Source organism: Rattus rattus, chromosome 7 (genome assembly GCF_011064425.1).
Source record: "Rattus rattus isolate New Zealand chromosome 7, Rrattus_CSIRO_v1, whole genome shotgun sequence".
NCBI classification, from domain to species: Eukaryota; Metazoa; Chordata; class Mammalia; order Rodentia; family Muridae; genus Rattus; species Rattus rattus.
This window is the reverse complement of record NC_046160.1, coordinates 15,791,023-15,806,780: the sequence shown is the minus strand read 5'-3', so window position 1 is coordinate 15,806,780 and position 15,758 is coordinate 15,791,023.

Sequence of the window (15,758 nt, the reverse complement as noted above, 5' to 3'; positions counted from 1 at the left end):
GCTATATATGTAGCAGAGGATGGCCTTGTCAGATATCATGGGTGGAGAGGCCCTTGGTCCTGTGAAGGCTTCATGCCCCAGTGTATGGGAATGCCAGGGCAGGGAGGCAGGAGTGGGTGTTTGGGTTGTGGAGCACCCTCATAGAAGCAGTGGGTGGAGGAATGGGATAGAGGAGTTCCAGAGGGCAAACCAGGAAAGGGGATAACATTTAAAATATAAATAAATAAAATACCCAGTAAAAAGAAAAAGAAATGTTCAGATGTGAGAAGTGGAGAAAGTCTTCAGGAAATGTGTAATTTATGATAGGGGTAAGGGCACCAAAGCCTCACAGCCTACGGGAGTTCCAAAGCCTTCCTCTAGTAAAGCACAAAGGGATTGTAAAGCCTTTATCTTGTCTCATTGTGAATGCTGACACTGTATGTAAAACTGTAAACTCCAGCTTCTTCCTCCATGATGAGTGCAGACAGATCCCCCAGAGACCTCTTACCAAGAGTAGATAAGTCTGCCATCTTTTTAAGTTTGGAACCCTAAACCTACCTCCTTCATTCTAATATATGCAAAGTTTCCAGCTTTCTAGTGTGTTTTATGTTCTCTAACACAAGAAGCACAAACCACCTGATACCAGCTATTCTATATGTGTGTCTGAAAGTCTCTCTTTTCTGTATTCCCTCATCACCATGGTTCTGTCAATCTCTGAAGCTTTGTAGAATAGGGAAATTAGAATTTTATATTTGTTATTTTATATTACAATTTATATTGAATATTTATATTCTTCAAAACTCTTAAGGTTATATTCTAATGCCCAATGTGATGATAATCAGAAGTGAAACCGTTAGTGGAACATTTCATCCATGAAAACAGCCAATACAAATTTGAATGAAAATGTCCCTCATAGGCTCATATGTTTGTATCTTGGTCACAAGTTAGTGAAAATGTTTGTAAAGTATTAGGAAGTGTTGCCTTTTTTGGAATAGGTGCTGCCTGATGCCTACAGATCACAATGTAAAGCTCTCAGCTATTGGTCCAGAGCTGGGTCTTCAGGCAGTCATGATTCCTATCATGATGGTAATGGACTAATGTTGCGGGATATTTGATCACATTGTGAATCCTGAAATTGTGTTGTTTACTGGGAAAAAAACTTTTACATTATGGTGTGGTTCAGGCTCAGAATTCACCTTTAATCTAAGAGTTTTCTGCTTGAAAATTATAACAAGGATTAAAGTAAGCTATAGGTCAAGAGACAAAGCAAGCAACCAGGTGACAGGAAGGGAACATAGGAATGTTAAGGAAAAAAAAAACAGAGAATAAGAGGGAGTCAGGGGGATGGATATAGTGAGAAATAGGAAGTAGAAGGGAGGGACATTTGGTTTGAGGGAAGGTTTCGAAATGGCATAAGAGATGAGCATTCCTTCTGGGGTTTCAGCTGAGGCAAAAGGTCAGCTCGGTGCTTTCTCTGCCTCTCTAAGCTAGCAAGCTTTCACTACACCATATGTCTCCTGAGTTTTCATTAGTAAAATCGAATTATTGAGATTTTGTTTTAAAAAAAAAAGCAAAACAAAACAAACAAGTCAAAACAACAACAAAACAAAACAGACTGTCCCTCTAAAACTATAAGCAAGTCACCAAATTAAAAGCTTTATTTTAAGAGTGGTTTTGGTCATGGCTTCTTCTCATAACAAGAGTAACTAACACTAAGACATTGATACCAGGACTTACATTATTTTTGTGATCATGATGTTGTTTGTAGAAATATGGAAAAATTAGTTTAGATTAGAAATGTGGCCAAAACCTTTAAGTGGACTTAACGGCTCTAGTAGGAGCATGGAAGAATAATATTTAAGACTATTCTTGAGAAATTTTGGACAAAAATTGACTGACTTTTGCTATTGTCTTAAATATGTTAGAGGCTAAAGTGAAGTGTATAAGATTAATGTCATTGGCAAGGAAACTTTCAAGAAATCCTAGCCTAGCATTGACTATGTCATATTATTATTATTATTGTTGTTATTGTTGTTATTGCTGTGCTTGCTGCTACTATTATTCAGTAGGATGAGGAAGAATAACTTCATGCACATGTACAATGAAAAGGAACAAGTTGTATATTTTGAGGATAAAATGAAGACCAAGAAATGTAATTGGATCCAAGCTCTGTGCTCAAGAAGGTGAGAAGATTAAAGAAAGGCCTGATACTGAATTGAGTAAAAGGGTAGTAACTTCAGGGTAAGGTTGAACCAAACTAAGCTTCTAATTTGTGAAAATAAATTAAAGGAAAACATGAGCAGCAATGGAAACTGTTAACAACTGCATACTTAAAAAATTTTACTTAAGGAGGGGGTCACGGGGAACAAGAAGGGAACAGAACATGTCAACTATGGCCACGTGGCTCTGATTTTAAGCATAAAGATGTTAGAGAAATTAAGTGAGGCCAGGTATAACCTGTAGAACTGTCACAACCCAACAAGTAGAAGTTAAACACTGGTTATCTTCCTGAGATAGGTCTGCCTTGCTTTAAAATCTATTGTGGCTTTTCTCTGGTAGGCAAATCTTTTAGCAAATATTCTTGATAATAATATGCTTTCCTGCTATTTGATATAGATAGATAGATAGATAGATAGATAGATAGATAGATAGATAGATAGATAGGTTTTAGCCCATAATTTTGAGCAGATCCCTTCAGAAAAATGAAGATATACTGTCTTGTAGTGATGCTATATAGACAAATAGATGATATCTTAATCCTTAATAAAGATCCTGAAAGAATTCCTGAAATTATAGTAATTATTAAACTATTTTATAATACATTGCTATCAAATCCTCTCTGATAGTCAAAATTGCAATGAGAACTCTGCTAGCCTTCAGTGTTGTCAATTAATAGAATCTGAGATAGTAAGCAGGCATCTACTACTCGGAGCACATTCCAAAAAGTTATAAAACTGTTAACCAAAGGACATAAAAATGGAACTAATAATTTATTATAGGCACTAAGACAGAAGATAAAATAGTGACTGGATTTATCTATACAAAACTTCACTAATACTTAGTTACAAATATGTTTTTTAACACTTCATGAACCTGAAGAGATGTGACAGATGATGAATGTTTAGTCAGATAATTACTCCTAATAGATATGCATACAAACATTCTCTGTTGTAAACTTATTTGACTTATGGTTTGAATTTATGTGTAAACTTGTGATGAACTATTTACCATGTTATCATGTATTGTGAAAGATGTATAAGTTTTGAGGATAAAGAAAAGATAGAACTGAACTGAGGGGCAATTTTTAGATAAAAATCAAGAGATAAATTTTTAGAGAAAAGTGAACTCAAGAAGAACTTAAAAGTAAAGCATAGCATTGGGAATAAGGACATTATTGTAACATATGAGCAGAAGGAGAGAGCAAGATTAAAAGGAGAATGCAGATTGGAATAAGGTAGAAGCCATAAGGCTATCTAAAAATCTAAGAAAGCAATATACAGAATGCTAAAGGAAAGATGAATGTAGAAGAAGCTGTAGAAAGAGCAGAAGGAACAGTCAGGCTTCTCCTTACCCTGGGACAAAACAGGTCTTGTCTTAATAGCAAGGGAGGCTTAGTCTTATTAAAGAGAACAAAGATTTCTTCTTACAAACTTGGGTTTAATTCATTTACCAATAAAAGGGTAACCTTTTCTTTCTCTATGCAATAAAGATTGGAGCTCATTTTTCATCTAGTATGAGTGAGTTCTTTCTTTGCCTTTTGTTCCAAATGCATTTCTAAGTATGTTTTGAGTGTGTGTGTGCATGTGTGTGTGTGTGTGTGTGCGTGTGCATGTGTGTGTGTGTGTGTAAACATGTATTTATGAGACAGTATGTAAGCTGAACCCAACTGAGTAAATGAAAGTGAATAAATATCCATGTGTGAATCTGTATATAAACTATGTGAGTTTATGCTTATTTGCTTAAGTAAAAATTTTTCCTTCTGCAAGTGTGAGTCTCTTCTCCTGGTTCAGTAAAAGTTTATTTCTCCAAACTTCTTCCTAGCATGACCAGTAGAGGCATCTGGACAATAGGGAAAAAGCTCTAGCAATTAACCATTTACTTAATAACCTGCTGTTTTACTATGAGGTACCAAATGACAGAGACAGCAGTTTCTGCCCTCAAAGGGACTCAGGTAGATCAGTTACAGTAGCAAAGTCACATAGAGTTAGATAAGTAAACATTGTATTACTATATAGCAACCCTAAAGATCTTATAAGACCAAGTCTTACCCTACCAATGCTATTACCCCTCCACTGTCTCAAGAAGAACCAGACAAGGAAGAAAAACAGCTGAAGCTGGCATAGGACAGCCTAGAAGGGCCATTGTGTGAAGTTGTGAATGGGAAGCCTAAACTGCATCAGAGGCCATAATATCTTATAAATGCCAGAACTGTGGAATCAATGCCAAGGAGTGTAGAGGAATTTTAATTCAACAAGATGTTTGTTCTAGCAAAGGATGATATCCACAAACCTTCTAGGTCTACGTGATCTAGGTAGAATGACATATTTTTATACCTCTTGCATGAATAAGGACACGTTCTTAATAAATATTTTGAATCCCAAAAATGGTAAAGTTACTTTTTAGAAGGAAACAGCCATGTTTAAAGTAATAAATATTTGAATCTCAGACAAAGTGATGAGTCAGAGAACAAGAAGGAAGGAGAAGACTCAAGATCTGTGTGGAGAAAGAGAGAGGTAGGGAAGGAGAAGGAGGAGGAGAAGTAGAGGAGGAAGATGCAGTTTTACCAGAACAGTTTAGAGACAGGTTGCAAGACACAGCAAGCCAGAGAATGAGAAGGTTTCTGAAGAATAGAACATATTTCCAGAGTTACTTTGAAGCCAAGCAGAGCAAATCAGTCAGAAGTGGATACAAGGCAGATGGAACCAGTGAAAGGCAGAAGTTTTAAGATTGCCCCCCCCCGGACAAAAGTTTAGAGCAGAAGAAAGAAACTGGTTGGGCCCTAAAACTGCATGTCCCAGGAACTGGCTGACCATAAAGTTAGATTACAATCTTCAAAACAATCTTAAGGAAACAGGAAGCTTTTCCTTGTGATGTTTCACTGGTATTCTTGACATTTTCCAATGACGCCATCCCTACCACCTACCCCCTTGGGTTGTGGTTTCCTCATTTAAATACCCCTTCTCCCAGCTACTTGTGGTCGAACTCCTCTACCCCTTCGTGAGATACCAATCTTGACCCCAGTGCACTGATTCCTATCAATAAACCTTGTGTAATTACAGCAAGGAGGGTCTCTCATGAGTTCTTGTGGGGTCTCATCATTCTGAGACTTGAGTGAGAGTCTCCCTGCTTCGGGGATCTTTCACCAGCCAACCAAAGTTCAGAAAGAACTAAAAAGTGTGAGCTTCTTCATCAATAAGAGGCAGCAATTAAAGCTTGTGGGACTATAAGCCTGATACCAGGTTGAGCTAAAGATAGAAACCTGTTGAGCCCGAAGGGAAGGTAGGCATTTCTCCTGACTCTGGGGCACCAGGCCCTGTCACTAGCTGCAGCCATCCATACATTTGTTGCCACTGCTCATGTAAGGGCGATGCCCCAACCCCTCCACAGGTAGAGGACATGACCACAGATCATGTAGGTGCTAGAGAGATTTCCATTTTAATGAATTACCTAAAGGTCTAGAGACTAGGCCAATAAACTTTCCTTCCCAGATACTCCTTCTTGTAAAAGGTATTGAAGCTCAGGCACATCTTGAGAATGGGGGTATGGTTTTACTCGTCCACTATCCTACATGAAAATATATGCCTTAAAACCATGCCTCTTTTCATCTGGATCTACCATGGGGAGCCATGGAGAAGGCCTTCATCTACAGAGCCACCTTGTCTAATCCTCCATAGAAGGTATCTCTGTCTCCCAGCCATGGCCGTCACCTCAATCCAGGTTAGATCCAGCCTGTGGGTCCCCACTTTGTTCTCAGTCCCTATGTGAATCCAATGGCACCTGGGTGTCTGAGAGCCTGAGTACCAGAAGCCCTGGCCTTGCTGTAGGTCCAGGGACTCCCAGCCAGCTCCAGCTGACCTGTACCTCGGACTGTGCTTCCCCACCCCTGGAATAGTGCCCTGGGACTGCTCTATGACCAAACACTGGCCTGGCAACAGCATGAGACTAAGCCCTGTGGAAGAGCAGATGTGGGATCCACACCCCTACAACAGCTGGCTAATAAAACTTACTTTTACAAAGGACTGCTGTAAACATGGTGTGAGTATATCACAAAAGCAGAAATGAAGTGAAGAGTCATCTAATAAACTCTATAACATGAGACATGGAGTTGCAGAATTTGGAATGTATCCTGCTGAGTTTCATCTGGCTTAGGCCCAGTATTTCCTTGTTATATTCCCTTTCCTCCCATTTGGAATGGTAATATATATCCTGTACTACTGTATGTTTTTTGATTTTACACGCAGTTACAGTTATGTTAAATTACCTTAAGTCTCAAAAGAGGCTTTCCAGTCTTAAAGAATGTTGACACTGTGGAAGATTACAGGGGCTTTTGATGTTAAACTAAATGCACAATGATATGGCTATAAACCTATATGGACCAGAGAGTAGATTATGGTTGTTTCAATGAAAATGAGCTACAAAGGGTCATATATTTTAATACTTGGTCCCAAGTTAGTAAAAATGTTTAATTTGGATTTGGAGTTGTGTCTAAGTTAAAGAGATGTGTCACTATATAACTAGGTTGGACTTCGAGGTTTCAAAAATCCATGCCAACCAAGCCCAGTCTCTCTCTCTCTCTCTCTCTCTCTCTCTCTCTCTCTCTCTCTCTCTCTCTCTCTCTATCGTTTCTTGTTGCTTATAAATCGGGATGTAAAACTCTCAGAAACTGGTCATTGTCCTTCAAACCATGATGAGAATGGACTAATGGACCAATCATCTAAAACTGTTTTGGAGTCTCTTCACAACAAGAGAATAATAGCTAAGCCAAAAGACAATTAAAAACAATCACAATAAATAAACAAATAACATGAACACCAGACTCTTGCCTTGGTAAGATTCAAACTTTAATGACAATGGCCTCCTTAGGGAAACACCAGGTGGCTGGGACTTTAACACCCTGTCCAAAGAATTTAGGATAGCACCCTATTCCAGGAAATAAGCTAACTACAAAGAAGAGTGAAGGGCCCTTAGCAGTCCTTCATCCGAGTGCCAAAGATACCTCTCCATTAAGGAGTGTAAAGGTCATTGTGCTGTCATCAAGGACCAACTCATGTTGTTACCAAAGGCTGTCCTCCACAAGAGTTTAAAAAGTATGTGCTTTTGTTACTGTGGGTCACCTCTGTCTGACAGGGCCACCCCAGTGCACTGGATCATTAAACCTCATGCTTGATTGCATTGCTCTCCATCTCTGTGTTTTCATGAGTGGGACCTCCCAGACGTAGGGCTGATCGAATCCTACACCACTCATCCATTCTCATGAACTTGGTTTTTGGATACTGCATAAGTCACTTCCATGTAAAAAGTTGGATCATTTCTTTCAGGCAACACACAACTTAATACTAAGTGTCTCCAAGAGAAAACCAAGAGCAAACCCAAATGAACTCTTTCAAATATGCAACAAACTCTTTTAAAAGTAGGACCACACTTCTAGAGAGACTTTCTAACAGCAAGATAGAGCTGGAACCATGTAGCCAGATGGAGAACTCAAATTGCAAGAGAGCAAAATAAATACATAGATAAATAAGTAAATCTTAAAATAGACAAAAGAAACAATATAAAATGTTTTTAGAATAACAAATATAAATCTTCAGTACTTATTTTTGAAACTGTGGAGAGCCTTTTGGTGTTGCTTGCTTCTAGACACTTGGTGGGAATTTGGTCAGGACAAAAGTAAGCTCAAGGCTGGAATCTGACTTTGGGCCAGGACTCAGGAAATAGGCCCAGATTAAGAACATTTACATTTGATTTAATGCAAAACTCAGAACAGTCTCAGTGGAGGCATGTGTGGCAGTCCTTTTGTCTTGGTCATCCTTACTAGCACCAAGAAAGGTATTTACAGGATTTTGTTTATTAACTTGCTTGTTCCTTGACCTAGAACAGATCATATTATTTTGCTTGTACTTGTGTTATAAAAGCAGACTGGACAAAAATAAACCTGCTTCAACCTCAGCATTGTTTGCAATCATGTTACAATGTCGTCTAATTGTCCTTTTTCTTTTTAATCCTCACTCCTGTCCTGGAGAACATGTTGACTGACCGAGCTGGTTTAGCCATTATTCATCAAGGAAAAAAGTCAAAATAACTTTGAGATTCCATCTTCTATCTGTCAGAATAGCTTATATCAAGAAATCATTGGTGATTTCTACATATTTTTCTCTATTTTCTTTTTAAGTTTCTTTCATCCTTTAAAAATATTTTATCCCAGGAGAGGCAGGAGCCCTGCCTGAGACACCGCCGGAACCTGAAGGAAACAGACCGGATAAACAGTTCTCTGCACCCAAATCCCGTGGGAGGGAGAGCTAAACCTTCAGAGAGGCAGACACGCCTGCGAAACCAGAAGAGACTGCTCTCTGCACACATTGCTGATTCCAGAGGAAAACACCTGAGGCCATCTGGAACCCTGGGGCACGGAGGCTCCTGGAAGAGGCAGCGCAGATCTTCCCGGTTGCTGCCACCACAGAGAGCACGTGGGCAGCACCCCGCGAGCGAACTTGAGCCTCCGGACCACAGGTAAGACCAACTTTTCTGCTGCAAGTGACCTGCCTGGTGAACTCAAGACACAGGCCCACAGGAACAGCTGAAGACCTGTAGAGGGGCAAAACTACACACACGAAAGCAGAACACTCTGTCCCCATAACTGGCTGAAAGAAAACAGTAAAACAGGTCTACAGCACTCCTGACACACAGGCTTATAGGACAGTCTAGCCACTGTCAGAATTAGCAGAACAAAGTAACACTAGAGATAATCTGATGGCGAGAGGCAAGCGCAGGAACACAAGCAACAGAAACCAAGACTACATGGCATCATCGGAGCCCAATTCTCCCACCAAAACAAACATGGAATATCCAAACACACCAGAAAAGCAAGATCTAGTTTCAAAATCATATTTGATCATGATGCTGGAGGACTTCAAGAAAGACGTGAAGAACTCCCTTAGAGAACAAGTAAAGAAGCCTACAGAGAGGAATCATAAAAATCCCTGAAAGAATTCCAGGAAAACACAATCAAACAGTTGAAGGAATTAAAAAATGGAAATAGAAGCAATCAAGAAAGAACACATGGAAATAACCCTGGATATAGAAAACCAAAAAAAAGACAAGGAGCTGTAGATACAAGCTTCACCAACAGAATACAAGAGATGGAAGAGAGAATCTCAGGAGCAGAAGATTCCATAGAAATCATTGACTCAACTGTCAAAGATAATGTAAAGTGGAAAAAGCTATTGGTCCAAAACATACAGGAAATCCATGACTCAATGAGAAGATCAAACCTAAGGATAATAGGTATAGAAGAGAGTGAAGACTCCCAGCTCAAAGGACCAGGAAATATCTTCAACAAAATCATAGAAGAAAACTTCCCTAAACTAAAAAAAGAGATACCCATAGGCATACAAAAAGCCTACAGAACTCCAAATAGATTGGACCAGAAAAAAACACCTCCCATCACATAATAGTCAAAACACTAAGCGCACAAAATAAAGAAAAGAATATTAAAAGCAGTAAGGGAAAAAGGTCAAGTAACATATAAAGGCGACCTATCAGAATCACACCAGACTTCTACCAGAAAACTATGAAGGCCAGAAGATCCTGGACTGATGTCATACAGACCCTAAGAGAACACAAATGCCAGCCCAGGCTACTGTATCCTGCAAAACTCTCAATTAACATAGATGGAGAAACCAAGATATTCCATGACAAAACCAAATTTACACAATATCTTTCTACAAATCCAGCACTACAAAGGATAATAAATTGTAAAGCCCAACATAAGGAGGCAAGCTATACCCAAGAAGAGGCAAGAAACTAATCGTCTTGGCAACAAAACAAAGTGAAGAAAAGCACACAAACACAACCTCACATCCAAATATGAATATAACAGGAAGCAATAATCACTATTCCTTAATATCTCTCAACATCAATGGCCTCAACTCCCCAATAAAAAGACAAAGATTAACAAACTGGATACGCAACCAGGACCCTGCATTCTGCTGCCTACAGGAAACACACCTCAGAGACAAAGACAGACACTACCTCAGAGTGAAAGGCTGGGAAACAACTTTCCAAGCAAATGGTCAGAAGAAGCAAGCTGGAGTAGCCATTCTAATATCAAATAAAATCAATTTCCAACTAAAAGTCATCAAAAAAGATAAGGAAGGACACTTTATATTCATCAAAGGAAAAATCCACCAAGATGAACTCTCAATCCTAAATATCTATGCCCCAAATACAAGGGCACCTACATACGTAAAAGAAACCTTACTAAAGCTCAAAACACACATTGCACCTCACACAAAAATAGTGGGAGACTTCAACACCCCACTCTCATCAATGGAAAGATCATGGAAACAGAAATTAAACAGAGACGTAGACAGACTAAGAGAAGTCATGAGCCAAATGGACTTAACGGATATTTATAGAACGTTCTACCCTAAAGCAAAAGGATATACCTTCTTCTCAGCTCCTCATGGTACTTTCTCCAAAATTGACCATATAATTGGTCAAAAAACAGGCCTCAACAGGTACAGAAAGATAGAAATAATCCCATGCGTGCTATCGGACCACCACGGCCTAAAACTGGTCTTCAATAACAATAAGGGAAGAATGCCCACATATACGTGGAAATTGAACAATGCTCTACTCAATGATAACCTGGTCAAGGAAGAAATAAAGAAAGAAATTAAAAACTTTTTAGAATTTAATGAAAATGAAGGTACAACATACCCAAACTTATGGGACACAATGAAAGCTGTGCTAAGAGGAAAACTCATAGCGCTGAGTGCCTGCAGAAAGAAACAGGAAAGAGCATATGTCAGCAGCTTGACAGCACACCTAAAAGCTCTAGAATAAAAAGAAGCAAATACACCCAGGAGGAGTAGAAGGCAGGAAATAATCAAACTCAGAGCTGAAATCAACCAAGTAGAAACAAAAAGGACCATAGAAAGAATCAACAGAACCAAAAGTTGGTTCTTTGAGAAAATCAACAAGATAGATAAACCCCTAGCCAGACTAACGAGAGGACACAGAGAGTGTGTCCAAATTAACAAAATCAGAAATGAAAAGGGAGACATAACTACAGATTCAGAGGAAATTCAAAAAATCATCAGATCTTACTATAAAAGCCTATATTCAACAAAACTTGAAAATCTACAGGAAATGGACAATTTCCCAGACAGATACCAGGTACCGAAGTTAAATCAGGAACAGATTAACCAGTTAAACAACCCCATAACTCCTAAGGAAATAGAAGCAGTCATTAAAGGTCTCCCAACCAAAAAGAGCCCAGGTCCAGACGGGTTTAGTGCAGAATTCTATCAGACCTTCATAGAAGACCTCATACCAATATTATCCAAACTATTCCACAAAATTGAAACAGATGGAGCACTACCGAATTCCTTCTATGAAGCCACAATTACTCTTATACCTAAACCACACAAAGACCCAACAAAGAAAGAGAACTTCAGACCAATTTCCCTTATGAACATTGACGCAAAAATACTCAACAAAATTCTGGCAAACCGAATCCAAGAGCAAATCAAAACAATCATCCACCATGATCAAGTAGGCTTCATCCCAGGCATGCAGGGATGGTTTAATATACGGAAAGCCATCAACGTGATCCATTATATAAACAAACTGAAAGAACAAAACCACATGATCATTTCATTAGATGCTGAGAAAGCATTTGACAAAATTCAACACCCCTTCATGATAAAAGTCCTGGAAAGAATAGGAATTCAAGGTCCATACCTAAACATAGTAAAAGCCATATACAGCAAACCAGTGGCTAACATTAAACTAAATGGAAGAAACTTGAAGCAATCCCACTAAAATCAGGGACTAGACAAGGCTGCCCACTCTCTCCCTACTTATTCAATATAGTTCTTGAAGTTCTAGCCAGAGCAATCAGACAACAAAAAGGAGGTCAAGGGGATACAGATCGAAAAGAAGAAGTAAAATATCACTATTTGCAGATGATATGATAGTATATTTAAGTGATCCCAAAAGTTCCACCAGAGAACTACTAAAGCTGATAAAGAACTTCAGCAAAGTGGCTGGGTATAAAATTAACTCAAATAAATCAGTAGCCTTCTTCTACACAAAAGAGAAACAAGCAGAGAAAGAAATTAGGGAAACAACACCCTTCATAATAGACCCAAATAATATAAAATACCTCGGTGTGACTTTAACCAAGCAAGTAAAAGATCTGTACAATAAGAACTTCAAGACACTGAAGAAAGAAATTGAAGAAGACCTCAGAAGGTGGAAAGATCTCCCATGCTCATGGATTGGCAGGATTAATATAGTAAAAATGGCCATTTTACCAAAAGCGATCTACAGATTCAATGCAATCCCCATCAAAATACCAACCCAATTCTTCAAAGAGTTAGACAGAACAATTTGCAAATTCATCTGAATAACAAAAAACCCAGGATAGCTAAAACTATCCTCAACAATAAAAAGGACTTCAGGGGAATCACTATCCCTGAACTCAAGCAGTATTACAGAGCAATAGTGATAAAAACTGCATGGTATTGGTACAGAGACAGACAGATAGACCAATGGAACAGAATTGAAGACCCAGAAATGAACCCACACACCTATGGTCACTTGATTTTTTGACAAAGGGCCAAATCCATCCAATGGAAAAAAGATAGCATTTTCAGCAAATGGTGCTGGTTCAACTGGAGGTCAACATGTAGAAGAATGCAGATCGATCCATGCTTATCTCCCTGTACAAAGCTTAAGTCCAAGTGGATCAAGGACCTCCACATCAAACCAGACACACTCAAACTAGTAGAAGAAAAACTAGGGAAGCATCTGGAACACATGGGCACTGGAAAAAATTTCCTGAACAAAACACCAATGGCTTATGCTCTAAGATCAAGAATCGACAAATGGGATCTCATAAAACTGCAAAGCTTCTGTAAGGCAAAGGACACTGTGGTTAGGACAAAACGGCAACCAACAGATTGGGAAAAGATCTTTACCAATCCTACAACAGATAGAGGCCTTATATCCAAAATATACAAAGAACTCAAAAAGTTAGACCGCAGGGAGACAAATAACCCTATTAAAAAATGGGGTTCAGAGCTAAACAAAGAATTCACAGCTGAGGAATGCCGAATGGCTGAGAAACACCTAAAGAAATGTTCAACATCTTTAGTCATCAGGGAAATGCAAATCAAAACAACCCTGAGATTTCACCTCACACCAGTGAGAATGGCTAAGATCAAAAACTCAGGTGACAGCAAATGCTGGCGAGGATGTGGAGAAAGAGGAACACTCCTCCATTGTTGGTGGGATTGCAGACTGGTACAACCATTCTGGAAATCAGTCTGGAGGTTCCTCAGAAAATTGGACATTAAACTGCCTGAGGATCCAGCTATCCCTCTCTTGGGCATATACCCAAAAGATGCCCCAACATATAAAAAAGACATGTGCTCCACTATGTTCATCCCAGCCTTATTTATAATAGCCAGAAGCTGGAAAGAACCCAGATGCCCTTCAACAGAGGAATGGATACAGAAAATGTGGTACATCTACACAATGGAATATTACTCAGCTATCAAAAACAACGACTTTATGAAATTCGTAGGCAAATGGTTGGAACTGGAAAATATCATCCTGAGTGAGCTAACCCAATCACAGAAGGACATACATGGTATGCACTCATTGATAAGGTTCTATTAGCCCAAATGCCTGAATTACCCTAGATGCCTAGAACAAATGAAACTCAAGAGGGATGATCAAAATGTGAATGCTTCACTCCTTCTTTAAAAGGGGAACAAGAATACCCTTGGCAGGGAAGAGAGAGGCAAAGATTAAAACAGAGACTGAAGGAACACCCATTCAGAGCCTGCCCCACATGTGGCCCATATATATACAGCCACCTAATTAGACAAGATGGATGAAGCAAAGAAGTGCAGAAGTGTAGATCGCTCCTGAGAGACACAGCCAGAATACAGCAAATACAGAGGCGAATGTCAGCAGCAAACCACTGAACTGAGAATAGGACCCCCGTTGAAGGAATCAGAGAAAGAACTGGAAGAGCTTGAAGGGGCTCGAGACCCCATATGTACAACAATGCCAAGCAACCAGAGCTTCCAGGGACTAAGCCACTACGTAAAGACTATACATGGACTGACCCTGGACTCTGACCTCATAGGTAGCAATGAATATCCTAGTAAGAGCACCAGTGGAAGGGGAAGCCCTGGGTCCTGCTAATACTGAACCCCAGTGAACTAGACTGTTGGGGGAGGCGGCAATGGGGGAGGGTGAGGAGGGAACACCCATAAGGAAGGGGGGGGGAGGGGATGTTTGCCGAAACCGGAAAGGGAATAACACTTTCGAAATGTATATAAGAAATATTCAAGTTAATAAAAAAAAAAATAAAAATTAGAAAAAAATATTTTATTATTTATTTGTATGTAAATATGTCTATGTCTATATATGTGCATGTGTCTGAGGCTGGAGGTATCCCCTAAAGCTGGAGTTATAAGTATTTTTGACTGGAACTGAAATTAGGTCTTCTGGAAGAACAATACATGTCCTTTATTCTATGATCAGCTGTTGAAAACAATACATTACCACATCAGTACTATGTTCCTTTGATCCTGGATATTTTGCCTCAAATTGGTGTATATTTTGTATATTTTATATATTTCATATTGTACCAGGAAATCATTACCTAACAGTACATATAAATTCACCTCAGTCTTTAGTATGAGGCCTAGAAAGAAAGACAGAAGGAACAGGGAGGAGTGCTATGAAATGTCTTTGGGACATGAAATGGCTTTCAGAAGCATGAACTTACATGCCTATGGTTACCTCTACAAGACCAGAATGACATGAACTCAATTTAAAAATTCTCAATTGAGGAAAAGCTATCAAATCCTAACTATAACTGACAAATCATTATTAATTGATGACAGGTATGGGAAGATAGTGAGTCATTTTTCTTTGGTGCTGTAACCAATGATATTCTGCCTAAGTCCACACGGACGGTACTCCACACATGAACATACTGTCATTAATTAGACTCAGTGAGATACAATTTGTAATGAAAAACTTTAGTAAGTGATTTAGATATGAGCATGAAGTTTAAAATATGATGAGATCTGAGAGTGTTGCATGAGGGAATGCAGGGATGCTATAATAAAGATATAATATAGGGGGTTGGGGATTTAGCTCAGTGGTTAGAGTGCTTGCCTAGGAAGCGCAAGGCCCTGGGTTCGGTCCCCAGCTCCGAAAAAAAAAATAAAGATATAATATACACATGTATGGAATATTTGAAGAATACACACAAATTTGAAAATAAGTACTGATAATGTTCATAGGCATACATAATTAATATTATTTGAATTTTTAAATTAATTATAGCAAAGGGTGAAAGTCAGATTACAAATTAAAGACTCAGAATTATGTAGTTGATTTTGACAAAAAAGTTTTATAATCCTAATACTCTGCCAATTACCTTGCATCTTATAAATCTAATTATATCATTTTCACTGAAGACATTTATTTTTTCCCAAGAAATAGTTTCACTATGTAGTTTCAATCAT